The following is a 19,363-nucleotide window of genomic DNA, read 5'->3' on the forward strand; positions in this document are numbered from 1 at the left end:
TGAGTGCCTCTACAGCTATGTTCGTCGATGGTTTCTCAAACATTGGTGATAGCCTACTCCAGCGGTCCCCAATTTTATTTTGCTATGGAACCCTAAATTATCCACCTAATTCTGGCGGAACCCCAACTCATTTTTTTTACTCATCTTAAACTCTTGACTCAAACAAAGATGGCCGCGCTGCGAATTCTCGGAACCCCTGTGACCCTTTTACGGAACCCCAGGGAACCGCTGGCCTACTCTATGACGTACTAGTCGAAACTAATACGTCGATGACTCAATGTGAAAATGTTTCCCAGTTCGAGAAATAGTTCCACGGCAACCGTGTATTCGTCGTCGAGATAATATTTTCCGCGCCAGAAAGCCATGTCCGATTAGAGGTGTTTTACCCCCTGGCGATTGAAGCGCCCTCCGTGAGAAAAAGAGATACCATCGAAACGGATTCTTTTCTTCTGGCGCAATAAAATATGGCTCTCTCCGTTTCACACACTTGAACTGTCTTGACGAAATGTCTTTCCCGCGCTTTCGAAGGGCTACCGGACTCTTTATGGCGTCAATTGAAACCAATACGAGAACAAAAAAATAAAGAGCTTAGACATTTTATTAAAATCCGAGTTCGTTGTTCCGTGTAAACAAAACAAGAAGTTCAACCCCGCGAAACCACACCGACGCCAGTAAAGTAAAATATTTCAGAAATTTACCATTGCTTAAAGCGTGGATCGAATTTGATTCTAAAGTTATATCCAATATTGGGCAAATTCAAATTCGACAATACAAAATGTTATATTGGATCCAATTAAAAGGAATTATATTAAACTATTCCGATTTGATCCAAACCGAAAGGGTGGATTCGATTTTTAAGGTTATAATTTTTATATTGGTTCTTAATATGAAAACATTTTCCCCCGTTTATATAAAGTTACGTTATTAAAATAAGATAGACCAATATTGCATAGGGAAGTTTACCATTTCACTATTCTAGAATCAAGATGATGCTTTTACTAATTTCTATGTGTAATGTATTTAAAAAAAATGAAATTGGTATACGAATAATTTGAGCCAGGAATATCACTGAATTTTAGTAATTAAATTATTTATTTATTTATTAACATAATACTTCTATTACGTATTACATATTTATTAAATTTAATAATTAATTACTGCGTGTGTTGGTTAGATGAAAGAAACTTCGTTAAGTTTTAAATATGTTGAAATATATTATTTTATCAATCCGTTATCTTCATTTTATTAGAAAATATGTAATATATACGATTAACTACTACTGCTGAAAATTTTGATAGAAGCAGACGAATTACACGCAGTTTTGCTTTTGAGTCTAAGACAGTTCTGGCTATCCAATACTGTTTGGACAGTTCTGGCTATCCAATACTGTTTGGACAGTTCTGGCTATCCAATACTGTTTGGACAGTTCTGGCTATCCAATACTGCTTGGACAGTTCTGAACGTTCCAGAAGCCGCTTTATGACGCTAGAACTGTCCAAGAATACTCTTTATAAAACAATTATGAATACTTTTGAATCCGAAGAAATCGAATAATAAATTCAGTCTTGTAAAATTAAAATTAAAAATCAAACAGTTACTAAATATATTGAAATAAGTAAGATACGTATTCCTGCAAGCTATATTTATCGATCAGCCTCGCAAATCAATTCATTCCCAAATAGAAATTAGTCTTTAATAAATCTGTAGATGGATGTTTAAAATGTTTTGTTTTACCAAGAATGTATTTATTTATACTCAAGGAGAATGAATATGACGATATTATTTTTAGCGTTTCTCCAATTCCACCCGTTGGGGCCCCCCGGTATGCTCCTCCACTTTAATAAAATCAAATAATATTGCAATCTCATTGGTTCTTAAAAATTCCTTTTTTCGACGCGAATAACGCTGCTGCGAGGACAAAAATAATAAATCCGCCTCCTTCCCCCCCCCTTCCCCCTTAGCGTGACGGGGTTAGGGCCTCAACGTGTCCGTCGATAGTCTCGACATATTCATTCTCCCTGAGTATAAATAAATACATTCTTGGTTTTACCAAATGTTATAACGTGATTTTATGAGTTTTCTTGTTGAAACTGTCGACGAACGATGGCGCCACCCAAACCACCAACCTTTAGAGGTGGTAAAATTAAACTTTATTTATTTAAATAACAAAGTTAAATTATTTATTCCTTTACTACTATATAATTTATAATTTTGTACAAATGATATATAATATAATTTGCCATAGTATTTGAATACGCTTAGTTATTTAGTAACGTTTCTCTCAAATGAAATCATTACAAACAAGAATTCTAAATTTATGGTAAATTAAAAAATATATTAACGTGAATAAAAATTATATTAACGTTAATAAAAATATCTTAACCTGAATAAAAAATATATTAACGTGATTAAAAGGTATTTAACTACTTAGGTAAAATACACTGAATTTATTAAATTATGAAATGGTTTTTTTTTATTTTCTGTCTAATTAATGGATATTTGGCTTTTCTAAATTAGATATTGTAAAATTAAATGAAATCTTAATTCAATGTATTATCTAATATTTTAGTTTTCTTAGATTTATTTTGTAATAGAATTGTGTTAGAACATGTTTTTGCCATTTTTCTGCTACGTTATGTTACATAAATCGACGATATTTTAAAAAAATCACTAGATTCAGAAATCCATACCTATACTTCGAATGCATTTCGCGGCAGATTTTCGTCTCGATGTGGCTGATGGTTTTTTGACGTCACTATGTTAACTTAACAAACAATAACGTGAGAGGGGAGAGTGATCTTACCATACGCGATACGGCAGGATAAGCATTCAAAGTAAAGGTATGGATTCCTGCTAGATTATATTAAAGCTTATTTAAATTTATTCAGCCAACCCTGAAAACTTACAATAAAAATAATTTAAACTTAATTACCTTGAATTAAGTTATAAATATATCCTTAATTTTTACCCGAAAAATGATTTGCGAAATTTTAACTGCGTACTACGTAATCGAATAATCATTTTATTAAAATTGAGAATATAACCCAAATCGTGTTCACCCCACTTGTTAAATTAGTTATGTAAATTTTGAGCGTTTAACATTTAATAATCATGTAAAATTTGAACGTTTAACATTTAATAATCATGTAAAATTTGAACGTTTAACATTTAATAATCATGTAAAATTTGAACGTTTAACATTTAATAATCATGTAAAATTTCAACGTTTAACATTAATTATAATGTAAAATTTGTTCGTTTAACATTTAATTATAATGTAAAATTTTTTCGTTTAACATTTAATTATAATATAAAATTTGAACGTTTAAAATTTAATTACCATGTAAAATTTGTACGTTTAAAATTTAATTACCATGTAAAATTTGTACGTTTAACATAATTTCAACGTTTAACATTAATTACAATGTAAAATTTGTACGTTTAACATAATTTCAACGTTTAACATTAATTACAATGTAAAATTTGTTCGTTTAACATTTAATTAAATGTTAAATTTGTTCGTTTAACATTTAATTATAATGTTAAATTTGTTCGTTTAACATTTAATTATAATGTTAAATTTGTTCGTTTAACATTTAATTATAATGTTAAATTTGTTCGTTTAACATTCAATTATAATGAAAAATTTGTTCGTTTAACATTTAATTATCATGTAAAATTTGGAAGTTTAACATTTAATTATAATGTACAATTGGTTCGTTTAACATGTAATTATCATGTAAAATTTGGAAGTTTAACATTTAATTATAATGTACAATTGGTTCGTTTAACATGTAATTATCATGTAAAATTTGGAAGTTTAACATTCAATTATCATGTAAAATTTGGACGTTTGATATATAATGTACAATTTGTTCGTTTAACATTTAGTTATAATGTAAAATTTGGACGTATTATATATAATGTACAATTTGTTCGTTTAACATTTAGTTATAATGTAAAATTTGGACGTTTAACAGGTAATCGGTGGGAGTGGGGAAGGATAAGTAATTTGTGGGTTGCCGCGGAGGGGAAAATGTCAAACCATGCACGAGGCTCGTTTGCCGTCAGTCCCTCTCCCGCGTTCGCTGTCTGCGGGTAATCCCTGGTCGTACGGATGATATAATAGAGTACGCATTGTCGGTTCGGCGCGTTGGCCCCGTACACAGAGAGTATCCATTATAGTATCACGCGCGCGAACGGCGGGGCGGTGGGCGGGAGGTGCTGCTTGCACCCTTGAATGGACGGAAAGAGGCGAGCAAGCTTGCGTGTCTCCGGTAATTACTGTTTACGACGCGGCGCCCATTCTCGGGGGATGCTTTTGCGGCGGCTTCTCAACCACCTGAATGCGATACCGGAAAAATTTAAATGTATGCCCAAGATGATGACTGAGAAAACGAAAAACAAAAACACGTAAGGTTGTTAAAGGCACGCGCTATTGTTTGACTTTTAAGTAATTTCCCGAGTTAGTATCCAGAATTCGATTAGTCGCATATTTGCTATCGAGAGAAGGAACCACTTGAAATTCGGGTCGAATTTTTCAAATGATTTTTAGATTAAGAGATTGGATATATAAAGCAGGGTTTAAAAAAAACCCGGGTTTTTTAAAAAAATACCCAGCCCATTGGGTTTTTTTGGGTTTTTTTCCGGGTTTTATTGGGTATTTACGGGTTTTATTGGGTTTTTTATTTTAAAAATATTAAATATATTATGTTTATTAAATTATTATTGTTTATTAAATATATTATGTTTATTAAATATATTATGTTTATTAAATATATTATGTTTATTAAATATATTATGTTTATTAAATATATTATGTTTATTAAATATATTATGTTTATTAAATATATTATGTTTATTAAATATATTATGTTTATTAAATATATTATGTTTATTAAATATATTATGTTTATTAAATATATTATGTTTATTAAATATATTATGTTTATTAAATATATTATGTTTATTAAATATATTATGTTTATTAAATATATTATGTTTATTAAATATATTATGTTTATTAAATATATTATGTTTATTAAATATATTATGTTTATTAAATATATTATGTTTATTAAATATATTATGTTTATTAAATATATTATGTTTATTAAATATATTATGTTTATTAAATATATTATGTTTATTAAATATATTATGTTTATTAAATATATTATGTTTATTAAATATATTATGTTTATTAAATATATTATGTTTATTAAATATATTATGTTTATTAAATATATTATGTTTATTAAATATATTATGTTTATTAAATATATTATGTTTATTAAATATATTATGTTTATTAAATATATTATGTTTATTAAATATATTATGTTTATTAAATATATTATGTTTATTAAATATATTATGTTTATTAAATATATTATGTTTATTAAATATATTATGTTTATTAAATATATTATGTTTATTAAATATATTGTTTATTAAATATATTATGTTTATTAAATATATTATGTTTATTAAATATATTATGTTTCTTGAAAATATATTGTTTATTAAATATATTGTTTCTTGAAAATATATTGTTTATTAAATATATTGTTTCTTGAAAATATATTGTTTATTAAATATATTGTTTCTTGAAAATATATTGTTTCTTGAAAATATATTGTTTCTTGAAAATATATTATATTTCAAGAAACAATTTAATTTTACAATTTTACATGTGAAAAGGCAATGAAACTTGTGAAAGTCTATAGATATTTCCGCGCTGAACCAAAAAAAAACCCATGGGTTTTTTTGGGCTCGGTTTTTTTAATTCGAACCCTGATATAAAGATCTATACATACGAGGCAACATTTTTATAAAACTTTGATGGTCTACAGGGGTCGAAATTTTCGCAAAGTGATTAGCACCGTGCGAATGGACATAACGTTCCACAACGTGTTGACTTAGCTTAGTCACAAATTTTTATATTTAATAACTTTCGCGCACATTCTGTTATTACATAAAACTACTTGATATAATTAATTTTAAATACCTTTATTATCGAAATTTTTTTATTGAAGAGGCGTTTTTAACGAGCGTGGGGCTTATAGACGAAGACGTGTTTTACGAACTGGAGCCATCAGATATCTGTGTACAACAACTAAGCTGGCAAAAATGTTGGCTCGATTATGTGTTGAATTATTTTTCTTTTGAATAAGAATTAACCGAAGCAGGAATCCATACCTCTACTTGGAATGCTTATTGCGGCAGATTTTCGTCTCGATGTGTCTGACGGTTTTTTTTGACGTCACCATGTTAATTTAACAAACAACTACGTGAGAGGGGAGCGCGCGCAGAGGGGATTTTTTATCTCGTAGGTGGGACCAAAGTCGTCAGAGTTATTTTACCATACGTGATACGGTAGAATAACCATTCCAAGTAGAGGTATGGATTCCTGCCCGAATTTAACTACTCTTTATTATTTTAAAAACATCAAATATTGAGAGAAGTTAAGTGGCCCATATTATAATTGAAACACCTAGACCTAACTATGAATCACCAGCGTTATGTCAAGTTAAATTGGCGACTAAGAACCATGAAATGTATTTCTAGAATTTTATAATAAAAGTAGATTCCGGAATTAATTTTTGCTACTAGGAAAGGTAAAACGGCGGTAAATTAAGGGGTGACCTTTTCCCGACCCGCCCCACATTGACCTTTAACCTTCTCCTTGGGAAGGGCATCAGCTGAATTGCAGAGTAAGGTAATGGTCTTACATCTATTAGCACAAAACGTCTCCCACCCAAAAATTTGTGACACCAAAACGAATGGCACTGAAAAGTTCTTATATCTTCTATAATTTGACAGAGGATTAATTCGCACACTTTTAACGCGATGGCGCCACGGTCTCTGTAATTGATTTATCTTCTTACCCAACCGAAGAGCTGGCAATGTGATTGGTTCTTTGCTTGGTCACGTGACTTATTTTAACATCCAATCACTTTACTTCGCTGTTGCTGACCAACTTATTTTCTAGCGTGATACGGGAAGAGAAAATACCTCGGAATGCATATTTGATAATAATTCCTAGTAGTAAGTATGAATACCTATTAGAGCGATACCCACAGAACAAGTTCTAAACGTTTCGCGTAAAAATACCAACTGGGTTTCTACTTCACTTCACTTAAATTTGTGTTGAACAATAAAATAGTATATATATAAAATAAATTGATGAAAACAATTATAAATCTCGGATTATATTTAAAGTCTTCTAAAAAAAATGTGCACCATGAAATGGCACTGTAATTTCGGGTATATAATTAACAGACCTATTCTGAATTGGGTTTTCAAAAGTAAATCCCTTAATTTGGATCAGGCATCATCAATTTCCCATTTTTATTTGAACAGAAATATTTCGCGATGTTATAATACAGGTATATATTTTTAATATCATTAAGCGGATAACTTTTGCAATATCCTCAATTTCCCCCACCTCCGGCAAGCTTAGGTTAGGCTTTAAAAAATGTCGAACAATGTAGGTGGACGCGCGGTTGCATACAGAAGAACCTTTGATGTACTCGCCTGTTTTCCGGAATTAATCAGCAAAAGGCCGAAAATAATCAGCAATATTATAGAACTAGGATAAATGGGTGAGAAAGGGGATGCGCGGCAGTTATTTTACGTTTACAGCGCCCCGTTATCGAGGTACGCAATTATAGCATTACTGACAAGTTAAAGGACTCTCTCCAAACGCGTAACACTTCGCTGAAAGGTGAGATAGTGCTGTAGATCCGCCATTTAATAATCGTCAGGTATATCACGTGTGCGCCCAATTCAAGGCCTTTACGAAATCAACTCCGTATACACGCTGTATTATTGTAATATAAACTCTTATCTAATACTTATGACGTCATATTTTTGTTATAATAATTCGGCTTATCTCGGGTTCTGTTTTTCTGAATACTGACTTTTTTCCACTTACTAATTATTTCCCTATTTTCATTAAATTTAGGCCGGATGTCAGGTGAAAATTATTCGCTAGCCTCCATTGAAAGTTAAACATTGTCGGGAAATATTTTCGACCTTTTAAGACCACATTAAAATAAATAATAATAATAATAGTAATAAACTGAAATTTAATAAACTAAAATAAATAAATAAAATGAATGAAATAAATAAATCAAATTAAATAAATAATATTAAATAAATAAATCAAATTAAACAAATAAATATTAAATAAATATTAAGTAAATAAATATTAAATAAATAAATCAAATTAAACAAATATTAAGTAAATAAATATTAAGTAAATAAATATTAAGTAAATAAATATTAAGTAAATAAATATTAAGTAAATAAATATTAAGTTAATAAATATTAAGTTAATAAATATTAAGTTAATAAATATTAAGTTAATAAATATTAAGTTAATAAATATTAAGTTAATAAATATTAAGTTAATAAATATTAAGTTAATAAATATTAAGTTAATAAATATTAAGTTAATAAATATTAAGTTAATAAATATTAAGTTAATAAATATTAAGTTAATAAATATTAAGTTAATAAATATTAAGTTAATATATATTAAGTTAATATATATTAAGTTAATATATATTAAGTTAATATATATTAAGTTAATATATATTAAGTTAATATATATTAAGTTAATAAATATTAAGTTAATAAATATTAAGTTAATATATATTAAGTTAATATATATTAAGTTAATATATATTAAGTTAATATATATTAAGTTAATATATATTAAGTTAATATATATTAAGTTAATATATATTAAGTTAATAAATATTTAGTTAATAAATATTTAGTTAATAAATATTTAGTTAATAAATATTTAGTTAATAAATATTTAGTTAATAAATATTTAGTTAATAAATATTTAGTTAATAAATATTGAGTTAATAAATATTTAGTTAATAAATATTTAGTTAATAAATATTTAGTTAATAAATATTTAGTTAATAAATATTTAGTTAATAAATATTAAGTTAATAAATATTTAGTTAATAAATATTTAGTTAATAAATATTTAGTTAATAAATATTTAGTTAATAAATATTTAGTTAATAAATATTTAGTTAATAAATATTAAGTTAATAAATATTTAGTTAATAAATATTTAGTTAATAAATATTTAGTTAGTAAATATTAAACAAAACTATTAAACAAAACTATTAAACAAAGAAATATTAAATACATAAATAAATAAAATCAAATAAATAAATAAATAAAATCAAATAAATAGATAAATAAAATCAAATAAATAGATAAATAAAATCAAATATATAGATAAATAAAATCAAATATATATATAAATAAAATCAAATATATAGATAAATAAAATCAAATATATAGATAAATAAAATCAAATACATAGATAAATAAAATCAAATACATAGATAAATAAAATCAAATACATAGATAAATAAAATAAAATACATAGATAAATAAATAAATATATAAATATATAAATTTATAAAACCAAAAAAATAAGTAAAATAGTTATTTAATACAATTTAAGTATCGAATTTTTGCACTTGATTCCAGGATTTCCAGAAATATTGCTTCATATTTCTCGAGATTTTCCATATATCTACGGAACTTAATAAATTAATAGTGAAATCATCACAGGTGTGAACATGTAGATTTTCAACCACTATATTTTCCTTTTTGAATTAGTTAACAGTAGAAAATGGATTTATAACAATGCTAACGCGTTTAATTTAAAAAACGCTTAAGTAGAAATACATTCGATCGCTAATTTAATCGTAAACAGCTCGAAAGAAAGAATTTTATATTTAAAGAGAATTACTATATAGCGCCTATTATTTGAGCTGCTCGCAATCGCTCCATGCTCGAAGAGTAAGCTCCTACCCCTCAAAAATGAAATCAGCTAGTATCTCATTTGTTCCCTAAAACTGGCCTGTTGTTAAGACGCCTGTTGCAGTTTTCGTCTCAACGGTCATTCTCCCTAAATATAAATAAATACGTTCTTGGATTTTTCAATATCTTTTTATAAACGCGCGAAATATTTGTCAAAATTTAATTAAGTTATTTGAAAATCATGTCCGTGTAAAGCACGTTTTTTTCATTAGCGTATATCGTGTAATAGCGTATTTGCTTATGTGACGAGATTCTGAAGCAGTTTTTCAACTTTCGAAGAAGCACGCTGTTAGTCTACTTAGAATGCGACTGCGGAGAAAAAATCAACAAACGGGACTCTTTCGGCATTCAGGATTAAGCGTTGTGCCAAAGAGCGTAAGGGATCCGCAACTCCAGAATATCTCTCTTTAACGAGAGTGCTTGTGTCGAAAGCGACGTCGACAGAATAGAGATGTCGCTTTTCAATCCTTTCTCAAATACTGGAACTGAGTGATGAATATAAACAGACCTCCGCACTTAATGGATTCATCGTAATCGTGACAATTTTAAATAAAAATTAATATTGATCCTCCTGAAGAATTAACATCGTTTGCTCATTACTTTTAATTGCTATGAAACGATTGAAAATTTTAGCTCGGGTTTTTAAAAGCCATATGATTTAGTTATCGTATTTAAGAACTATTCGGAATAATTCCACCGAAAAACAAATATTTAAATTAGAGCGACTTTTTTTGACTGCTTTGCCTTCTGGCCGTATAAAAGTGACTACCGAAGCAATTGTTTGAAATAATATTTAATACTAACCCCGCCATGTGTTAATTAGGTCTTAACGCTCTAGTGAAAATATGCAGTTTAAACACGGTGAGAAATTAACGCCACGGCTAAAATCGTGCTAAACCTCAACTAACCAAACTTAATGTAACGTGATTATCGTACTCAATTAATATTGGTAAAACTTTGATCATTTTGAAAGGCTCTTAAAGAAATTTTTAAACATTCAAGAAGAGTTATTTAAAAGGTTCTGGAATTATTTTTTTAAAGAAATCTAGAATTAATATTTTAAAGAAATCTAGGATTAATTTGTTTAAAGAAATCTAGAATGCATTTTTTAAACAAATCTAGGATTAATTTTTTAAAGAAATCTAGAATTAATATTTTAGAAATCTAGGATTAATTTGTTTAAAGAAATCTAGAATTAATTTTTTAAAGAAATCTAGAATTAATTTTTTAAAGAAATCTAGGATTAATTTGTTTAAAGAAATCTAGAATTAATGTTTTAAAGAATCTAGAATTAATTTTTTAAAGAATCTAGACTTAATTTTTTAAAGAATCTAGAATTAATTTTTTAAAGAATCTAGAATTAATTTTTAAAGGAAACCTAGAATTTTTTTGAGGGAATCTAGTATTAATTTGTTTAAAGAAATCTACAATTAATTGTTTAAAGAAATCTAGAATTAATTGTTTAAAGAAATCTGGAATTAATTGGTTTCAAGAAATCTAGAATTAATTTTTTATAGAAATCTAGTATTAATTTTTTATAGAAATTTAGAATTATTTTTTTCAAAGAAATCTAGAATTTGTATCAAGAAATCTAGAATTAATTTTTTAAAGAAATCTAGAATTAATTTTTTAAAGAAATCTAGGATTAATTTGTTTAAAGAAATCTAGAATTAATTTTTTAAAGAATCTAGAATTAATTTTTTAAAGAATCTAGAATTAATTTTTAAAGGAAACCTAGAATTTTTTTGAGGGAATCTAGTATTAATTTGTTTAAAGAAATCTAGAATTAATTGTTTAAAGAAATCTAGAATTAATTGTTTAAAGAAATCTGGAATTAATTTGTTTCAAGAAATCTAGAATTAATTTTTTAAAGAATCTAGAATTAATTTTTTAAAGAAATCTAGAATGAATTTTTTAAAGAATCTAGATTGAATTTTTTAAAGAATCTAGAATTAATTTTTTAAAGAAATCAAGTATGATTTTTTTATAGAAATCTAGTATTAATTTTTTATAGAAATTTAGAATTATTTTTTTCAAAGAAATCTAGAATTATTTTTCAAAGAAATCTAGAATTATTTTTAAAAGAAATCTAGAATTATTTTCAAAAGAAATCTGGAATTAATTTGTATCAAGAAATCTAGAATGAATTTTTTAAAGAAATTTATAATTATTTTTTTCAAAGAAATCTAGAATTATTTTTCAAAGAAATTAGAATTTTTTTAAAGAAATCTAGGATTAATTTGTTTAAAGAAATCTAGAATGAATTTTTTAAACAAATCTAGGATTAATTTTTTAAAGAAATCTAGGATTAATTTTTTAAAGAAATCTAGAATTAATTTTTTTAAAGAAATCTAGAATGAATTTTTTAAAGAAATCTAGAATGAATTTTTTAAAGAAATCTAGAATTATTTTTTTAAAGAAATCTAGAATTAATTTTTAAAGAAATCTAGAATTATTTTTTTAAAGAAATCTATAATTATTTTTTTTAAAGAAATCTAGAATTATTTTTTTTTAAAGAAATCTAGAATTAATTTTTTAAAGAAATCTAGAATTAATTTTTAAAGAATCTAGAATGAATTTTTTAAAGAAATCTAGAATTAATTTTTAAAAAGGTTCTAGAAGAAATATGTAATAGGTTCTAGAAGAAATATGTAATAGGTTCTAGAAGAAATATGTAATAGGTTCTAGAAGAAATGTGTAGTGGGTTCTAGAAGAAATTTCTAAAAGGTTTATAACAGTTTGAAATCTGTAGTTTAAAAAAAATTTATTTTATCGATTTATTTCCGATGAAATCCAAAGGTGGTGTGCTATATAGTGATCCGAGATTGGAAAACACGCTTCTTAACACTTCGTTTTTCTCATTACCCGAGATGATGGGGGGGGGGGATTTAGATTTGCTCGTGCCTTCCTCGCGCTGGGTTGATTTCAGCGGCGGTGCTTGGGAAAGAAATGGATGTGCGCGATCCGGTTCTGGTGGCGAGAGGAATATCCGTCGGCGGAGAGAGCCCGACGAAAGGTCATTCGGGGTCGGCGATTGAAAGGGGTGAAAGACACTCGCCGACCAAATCTCCTCCCAGAACCAGATGAAGAAGAAGCAAAGATGGATCTCAACTAGCACTCGCGGAATGAGGGGAAATTTCTCCTTCTCTTGTAATAGAAATTTTGACAAAGATAGAATGACGTTACATTAATCATAACATCAATTTCTGCCGAGGAAATTCGATTGGAAGAACTTAGAAATCAAGAATGTGTTTATAGGAATTCAATCATAGGCGCGAGTTCAAACTTTTCAACTGGAGTTTCATATAGATTTAGTATGTTGTTAACATTTCCAACCTTGTCCGTTTTAAGTTTTCTCATATATACCATTTCTAATTCAGATTACATTAAAACAGCGATTTTTGATTGACCTGATTTTCGAAAAACATTCTTTGATTTCCACTGAGTTCTACATTTTTCTGTGATTTCCACTGAGGAATCTCAATTTTTCCGTGATTTCCACTGAGGAATCTCAATTTTTCCGTGATTTCCACCGAGGAATTCAATTTTTCCGTAATTTCCACTGAGGAATCTCAATTTTTCCTTGATTTCCACTGAGGAATCTCAATTTTTCCTTGATTTCCACTGAGGAGTCTCAATTTTTCCTTGATTTCCACTGAGGAATCTCAATTTTTCCGTGATTTCCACTGAGGAATCTCAATTTTTCCGTGATTTCCACCGAGGAATTCAATTTTTCCGTGATTCCACTCAGCTCTATCACATCTCAATTTTCTCCGATATCCACTCAATTATCTCTATTTTCTGAAATGTCCGCTAAGTTATCACAATATTCTGAAATGTCCAGGATTATTTTGTGTGTAAATTTAAAATTTTTGTTTTAACGATTATCAACAAATTTGCAATATTCGTTGTTATTAATATTCGCAAAATCTGCTTTAAGACCGACTACATAGTTATTCCACTAAGTTATCTCAATATTCTGAAATATCCATTAAGTTATAACCATATTCTGGAATGTCCACTAAGTTATCTAGATATTCTGGAATGTCCACTAAGTTATAGCCATATTCTGGAATGTCCACTAAGTTATAATCATATTCTGGAATGTCCAATAAGTTATAATTATATTCTGGAATGTCCAATAAGTTATAATCATATTCTGGAATGTCCAATAAGTTATCTAAATATTCTGTGATTTTTTTAAGTGATCTCCGATGATAACCCGTGATTCTTAGTAAAATTTATTTTCCATAATATAATTCAAATAGATAATTTCTCCGTAAATTTAATATTTTTGTTATAACAAAATCAACAAAATTGCAATAGTTATTCGGTTTACGCGGTCTTTCACTGGAAGTTGGCTTGCTGTAGGACATATGTGCTATGCAAGCAGCCAACTACAAGTTAAAGACAGAGTAAACCGAATAATTATGTAGTGGGCCTTTAGAACTGCAACTTTTTCTGGTTCTGTTTGTGAAATATTTGAGTGTCGCGTACCAGTACACGAATGCTCGAAATTGTTGCGAAACTTTAAAAGAAAATAAACTAGTCCGGATGTGAGAATTTGTTTTTAGCAAAATAAAACCATTAGAGTGAAAGTCCCATTATTAAATTGCCGCGTTGCCCGAAAAATATGTACATCCTCTCTGGCCTTTCTTTCTCTCTAAAAAAGGGGAGACAAGCTACTCTTAATTAAAACAATTTAGCGTCGCTTATTAAGGAGAAAGCTACCGCTCTCTGCCTTTTAATTTCTCTCCTCACCAGATGCGCAATTATTACATCGCCTTTGAAGAAGAAAAATTAACTCTCCGCTATTTCCTTTACCATCTGAAATTTATCCCCAAATCTAGCGTTAAGCTTGAAACAAGAGGTGTGTATAGGGCGCTTATCTCAAGGTCATTCCCGAAGAGTAGAGAGGTTACGCTGCCGACGTTACGAACCGTGGAACGTCTGGGCTTCCACGCGGCTCTCTAGACGTTTCGTCAAACTATCTTCGAAGAGAAGTCGAAGTTGGCCCAAGTTCCCCTTCGAAAGTGATTCTAAGCGCGGCTTAACCTCTCTAATAAAGAAGAAAATGTTTTTCATGCCTTCGTAACCGTAGTAAGGGTAAACCTAACCACTGCTAAAGCGCCTCGTTCGATTTTCCCGCCCACTGTTAGTGGCGCCCCCTATATTAAAGATTACTGTCACTCGGGCATTTTGTTGAAGAGAGTGCGGATGCCAAGTCGTCTGGTTTTAGTTTAACCCCCACCCCTCTTCGAGGCAGGAGTGAAGCTATTACATTCGGGCCTCGTGATCTGGATGTTGTAGATTCTTCAGCCCAAAACAAGTTTAAAATGTAGAAAGTTAATATCTTCCCGTTAATTTAAATATTCTAATCACCAACCAATTATACAATTGTAGAAAAAATAAATTTGAGAAATATAATTTTAAAATCTTCAGATATGGAAATGATAATCGTACTTAATTGGAACTTTAAAATGATAATTTTATTCGATTAATTAAAAAAACCACTGTGAAAATGTGCTTTTTCTGTTTTAGTTTTCCAAGCTCGTATTTAGCGCAATCTTTTCTAGACTATAGCAGATACGCGATAGATTCATATTTTACAAACGTAGATCGTATAGAGTTGACAGCAGCCAAAATAGGAAAAGAGTTTATTTGTACTACCATACAGGAAATATAAACCCTTATATTTTAAGAAAAACCACTAAGGAGCGCCAATATAAGGAGCGGATAATTTTAGAACCATTTGGGGGAGGGGTAGAGAGAAATAGTCTATGGTATATTATCTTTGATTTTACGTATATTTAATTTGTTCCATAGTTTATAGTATGTTGTGTAGGAAGCTGGTGATTCGCGTGCCATTAAGGGTTTTCCACCACCCTTATACGCATTGTGACCCGGTCACCTGAATTAATGGCGTTGAATATCGCTAGATGATTTGAGCCTAAGGTGGTCCCTTGGGTATTAACTTAGCTGATTATTATTATATTAGAAACAAAATTTATTTGAACTTATTAACACGATTCAATATTGTGAACTGCGTTTGATAATTTCAAAGGGTGAGCCTATCATCACGAACCTGGCCATCTCGTTTTTCATATACTCTATATCTATATACATATAAATATAAACTTCGGGTTTTTTTGGTGGCAAGACGCGAGTACCGTCTTGAATTATCAATGAGGAGGATAACTTTACGTAGCTTTTTGATTAAGCGTCTTATCCACCTCGCCATTCGGTTTTTTGCTTCTCCCGAGCCAGCCCCTCGTACAAAGCGCTTTCGACCGTCGGCGGTGGCGCTTTAAGAATTAGCCGCTGCCCCCCCCCCCCCCCTGGGCAACATTATTTATGGCTCCGTCCTGAGGCTGAGTCGTATCACCGTTAGCCCCCCTCCCCTTTAGGTTTTCGTTTTCTTGAGATAATGTATAATGGAGAGAGCTCCGTTGGCGAACTTAGGTTAGCTCTTTTTTTTGGAAGATTTTTCGTCAAAATGTCGCTTTTCATTTTCGTTTTTCGCGGAAAGGGGGGCTCCTTTTCCAAAGATCGATATCCGCCCAAAGGTACATTGGTGGGCGGCAGAGATCGACTTCACCTTTTCATTAGAATTAGGCTTGGACGGGGGGGGGGGGGGCATTATTTCGGCGTCTCACGCGCGCAAACCGCGACACTGATTAGTTTCCCCACTTTTGGAAAACCTATCAACGGCGACGTTGGGAAGTTATTACCCGTACGTGGCTGATCCCATCCCTTCCAACTCTCGCCAATTTCGTTCGTTAAGTCCCCGTAAATACAGCGTTGTTATGGGGAGACTCGTGTGTGTTTTTTCTTCCACCGCTAGGTGTCTCTATTAGTCAACGCCAAGTCTTCCGTTTTCCGTTTCGAACGGCTCGTGATTAATGGCCGTTTGGTGAGCCTCGAGACGGCTCTGTGGCCCATTCTCACGACTCATTAAACGCGATTGTTTATTATTTAGTCGTTGATGGTTTCCCCATCCCGATATAAACGCCAATGCGTGGTTCGCCGATCTTTACGTTTTCTACTCAATTAGGATCAAATCTGTTTATTATAGAAACAATACAGGGTGTTTCAAAGGGTTATGCAAAAATGTTAAGGGTGAGTTTGGAGGTATGCCTGTTTTTTTACATTTTCCTACGATGAGTTAAAAGAGCGCCAGAGTTCGAAGTGTGGCCTAATAGCCCATGGAAGTAGGTTGCAACACGCGCAAAACCAAGCAGCAGGGACTTTAAATACTGTTTAAGTTTACTTTTTTACTCTGGTAACCTCGATTTGCTAACAAAGTCCTTTTTTACCTATCACACGAACCCAAACCTTAATATTCGCGGTTCCCTGCTGATTGGTTTTGCGCTCGTTGCAGCCGCCTTCCAGGGGCTAGTAGGTCAGACTTTGAAGCTCTCTGGCGCTCTTTTAACTCATAGTAGGAAAATGGGGAAAAACAGGCATACTTCTCAACTCACCCCTACAACTCCTTAAAATTTTTGCATAACCTTTTGAAACATCTTGTTTATCCGCTGAGTTTATATTAAAATTTAGATTTCAAAAATAATGACAATTTTCAAAGGGACGGTAGATCTTACGAAAATGAGTGCAAGATATTTAAAATTATTCGAAACATTTGGGGCATTAAATTCATTAAAATTCTACTGAATCTATTACGGAAAGCAAAAAATAGGCCTTTCTATAAAGTCATTGTCCTTCTGGTTTTGATGTTGCTGCTGCGTCACGGGTGACGTGTCGATGACTTTTTACTACGAAAAGCCACGGACATAAATGTAAATTCGACGAGGCACTCTGTTTTTAAGCATAAACTGAACTGAACTTCTACGTATTTTATGACGAATGAGCTACATAAAAACAAGTTCAGCGAGCGTAGCTTATTTTATGGAAAGGCCTTTTGAAATTTTAAGGAGTTTTACGACATTTTTGGCTGGATTTGGGAATTGAAAAAAAAACATCTTAAAGTCTTCTAAGGGGTCCCCAAAAGTCTCTCAATGGGGCCCCTAAAAATATAAATTGAGGGCCCCACATACTTGCCCTACCAAGCACGTAGATATAGAAAGTGTAAGGGGGGGGGGTACGGGTTATAAAGAAATCGCGAGCGCGGAATTTTTCGTTAGCAATAACGCATATTTAAAGTACTGGCTAGACTCGGGACGAGTGAAAATGACGAAGTTTTTTAATACATTTGCGAGAAAATGATAATACAACAAAGAACAAAATTGATATTGTTTTGTAAAATTTAATTTCGTAAGAAAGGAAAGGACCTTATATACGTCCTTGTGCCCTACCTCACCAAGAAAACGAGAACCACCGGTTGGTCTAAAGTCCTAAACAAGGTATTACGCGTGAACGGAAATATTTCTTCATATTCTTCCGGGTGGGAGTAGAAATTAGCTATTAATTGATCCATATTTCCGACTAGCTTATTCGAATTATTTTGTACCCCCCGTTGCTTCTGTATATTTCGTTTGCCACGCGAATCCTTTCTTTACAGGCGTGTCTGTACGCTTGACTATTGAGGAAAAAGCAAATCGGGCATTGGACGATTTTCATTTCTCCCGCCCAATCGCGACTCGAGAGTGTGTTTGTGTGTGTTAAGGTGACCCACGTGCTTCAAATTAGGGCACGCGCGTTCGTTTTTCGCGCGCGAGACCCGCCGGCGTCGAGAGAGCGCGAGGAGGGGGAAGGCAGAGCGCGTGCGCGCGTGGAAGGGAGCGTCGCGCAAATAAACATTCCGTCCGTATTTTCTTTTCTCTTCCCCATTGGCGGATCTCTCTTTGCACTCGTTAAACACGTCTGGCAGAAACTGCTCGTACCGCATAAACTCGACAAAAGGGGGTCGGCGATGCGCGAGGAGGGGGAAGTGGAAACGCGCGTAATTTGACCCAATTTTTCCGACGCTTTTCCGTCCAGTCTTTCTCTTTTGATTTGACTGCGTTTTTACCGTTTTCTTATTTCCCTCCCAACCTTTATTTTTTTTAAAAACGTTGTAATATGTAATAATGAAAATAATGCTTTCTAGCTTTCCTTGAGCTTCTTTTTTTATCATATTTTTAAGCCGCTATCCCTTATAAGCCGGTTTTTAGCAATTGGAGGAAATACTAAATCTTTTTATCGAAAGTCATATAAGTCTAAATGATAATATATAATTCTTATTTGGTTTTTTTCGTACAAAAATTTAATTTTAGCTTCTTTACACTGACTTACGTTGAAGCGATACGCTAAATAGTCACTCGAAGTATGATTGCGTTTAAGCGTTCATACCAAAAATTGGTTTTTCCCAATTCAATTTCTTTATTTCTTTTGAATCTATTTATTTGATTTAAGATTTTTTTTTTAATTTTATAGATTTTTTAGGTTACATGCCTATTAATAATAATAATAATAATAATCAGCTAGGCTAATACCCAAGGCACCACCTTAGGCCCAAGTCATCTAGCGACTTATAATGGCTTTAAACGGGTGGCCGGGTTAC

At 30.7% G+C, this 19,363-nt stretch overlaps 1 protein-coding gene across 2 annotated transcripts in view; it reads left to right on the forward strand.

The window, feature by feature from the left end:
- Positions 1–19,363, forward strand: part of tna (Zinc finger MIZ domain-containing protein tonalli) — a 262,606-nt gene that overhangs the window by 72,809 nt on the left and 170,434 nt on the right. The window lies entirely within an intron of this gene.

Source organism: Leiobunum rupestre, chromosome 6, assembly GCF_980474605.1.
Source record: "Leiobunum rupestre chromosome 6, qqLeiRupe1.1.hap1, whole genome shotgun sequence".
NCBI classification, from domain to species: domain Eukaryota; kingdom Metazoa; phylum Arthropoda; class Arachnida; order Opiliones; family Sclerosomatidae; genus Leiobunum; species Leiobunum rupestre.